We start from the raw sequence: 2931 nt of genomic DNA on the forward strand, positions 1-2931 counted from the left end.
GCGCCCAAAGCGTGCGCACGGTGCGCGCACGGTAAAAAACCTGAAAAAAATTATATATATATTAATAAATACATAACTTAGCATTTAAAAAACCTTGCAAATTCACTTAACAAACATAGGTTTCACACAGGTTATAGTAAGGTGGACATTTCACTCGTAAAAAACCAATGAAATTCCCCCGTTATAGTTAGTTCAGATAACTACAACTCGCGCGACCGCCACTCTATCACAAGGATGATGTCATGAGTGATGTCATGAGTGATGCCACTGACCATGTCATGAGTGATGTAATATGTGACGTCATGAGCAGTGGATTGCGGGCGCGCGAGTTATAGTTATCTGAACTAACTATAACGGGGGAATTTCATTGGTTTTTTACGAGTGAAATGTCCACCTAACTATAACCTGTGTGAAACCTATGGTTTTTTAAATGAATATATATATATATATATATATATATATATATATATATATATATATATATATATATATATTCACTGAAAAAAACATAGGTTTCAGGCACATTATAGTTAGAAATTAGCATTTAAAGAACCATAGAAATTAACTGAAAAAACCATAGGTTTCAGGAACGTTATAGTTAGTTGGACATTTCACTCGTACAAAACCATAGAAATTCTGACGTTATAGTTAGTTCAGCTAACTATAACTCACGCCCCTGCAATGCACTGCTGATGACGTCACATATTACATCATTCATGACATGGTCAGTGACATCACTGATGACATCACTGATGACATCTCAAATGACATCACTGATGACATCATCCAGTGACTGTGTGTTTCTGTACAGTTTAATATTGTTTTATATATATGCAAAGCTGTATTGAGGAATGAGTGGGTGTATACGTGTCTGCATGGAGGGTTTAGTAGGTACATGACTGACTGTATAAGTGAGTGATTAAATGTGTCTTACTAAATGCATGGGTTAGTGACTAAACTGTGTGAAAGTCTGCATCAGTCTGTCTGTTGTTGTGTAAGCTGCTGCATGGGTTGGTGAGTAGCTGCATGAGTGTCTATATGGGTTATTGATTGCTTGCCTGAGTATATGTATGGCTGCCTGAGTGTGTGTATGGGTGGGAGGTGTGTGACTCTGTACATAGATGTGTGAGTTGTTGATTCACTGGGTGTATGGGTTCAAGAGTGCATGTGGAAACAGCTGTATGGGTGGGTGAGTGTGTGTATGGGTGTGTTGGTGAGTGAATGGATGTCTCAGTGGTACATGTGCAAGTAGCTACATATGTGAAAGGCAGTATATTTGAGTGATGGTGTATATAAATAACTATATGTGAGATTCAGTAATTGTGAGAGTGGCTGCATGGATGAGTGTGTATTTGTATCAGTGATTATATAAGAGAGTAATTATGTGTTAGTATCTGTATGAATAAGTGAGGTTGTGTTTTTATAACTGTATAAGTGAGTAAATGGAAGTATGATTTATTCTTTGCTTAACTGACTAAGTGTGTGAGTAACTCTGGATATGTGGCACTGTGTGAGTGTCTGTATAGGTGTATGAGTGCATATGGTAGTGTTGTATTGATGAGTGACTGCATGTATGAGTGACTGTATGGGTTAATGAGTGGATGTGTGTGTAGACCTAGGAATCAGTCAGTGCATATTTAGTAACTGGCAATGATGTGTCTATTTTTTTTTAAAATGGTGGTCTGTATTTTAGAGTGGGTGTATCAAAGGTTATATTCAGGTGTGAAGAGGTGCATCAGATTTTCAGGTGGATGATGTCATCAGTGATGTCATTTGAGATGTCATCAGTGATGTCACTGACCATGTCATGAATGATGTAATATGTGACGTCATCAGCAGTGCCTTGCGGGGGCGCGAGTTATAGTTATCTGAACTAACTATAACGCCGGAATTTCTATGGTTTTGTACAAGTGAAATGTCCAACTAACTATAATGTGCCTGAAACCTATGGTTTTTTCTGTGAAGTTCTATGGTGTTTTTGAAATGCTAATTTCTATCTATAACATGCCTAAAACCTATGGTTTTTCCATTGAATTTCAAAGGTTTTTTAAATGAAAAAGTCTAATGTACCTCAATCCTATGTTGTTTTATTATATATAGATATATATATATATATATATATATATATATATATATATATTGTGTGCAGTTCCCTTACCACTTGCACTGTAGTGAATGAGTTTTGGTAAGCTCATAGGGATAGTGGTGCTTGTCTAGAATCATACTGTGAGTTAGTGTGTATTTGGGATCACTGTGAGAGAATCATTTGGTAACATCATGTATTTGCTGACAGATAACTGTTTTAAAATCTGTCATGTTGAGAAGTTTTAGTAGCATTAGAATCCAGTCTTTGCTTATATGTTGATTAAATGAGTCATGCTTTGACACTGATGTGCTGTACTTAAATATGTAGATTCTGTGCAGTACCATTGACTCTTCTAGACTAGTGAATGAGTTTTGGTAAACTCCTAGGATAGTGTTGCTTGTCTAAAATCACACTGTGAGTCTGTGTGCATTTGGGTAAGGATTGTGAGAGAAGCATTTGGTAACATTGTGTATTTGCTGACAGAGAACTGTTTTAAAACCTGTCATGTTGTCAAGTTTTAGTAGCATTAGAAGACAGTTATGGCTTATGCTTTCATTATATGAGTCAGGCATTGACACAAAAGTGCAGTCATGAAATATGAAGATTGTGTGCAGTTCGCTTACCACTTCCACAGTAGTGAATGATTTTTGTTAAACTCCTAGGTATAGTGGTTGTTGTCTAGAATTACACTGTGAGTCTGTGTGCATTTGAGAACCACTGTGAGAGAAGCATTTGGTAACATCGTGTATTTGCTGACAGATAACTAATTTAAAACCTCTCATGTTGTCAATTTTTAGTAGCATTAGAAGCTAGTCTTTGCTTATGCATTGATAAAATGAGTCAGG

This window comes from Triturus cristatus, chromosome 2_2 (genome assembly GCF_964204655.1).
Source record: "Triturus cristatus chromosome 2_2, aTriCri1.1, whole genome shotgun sequence".
Lineage (NCBI taxonomy): Eukaryota > Metazoa > Chordata > Amphibia > Caudata > Salamandridae > Triturus > Triturus cristatus.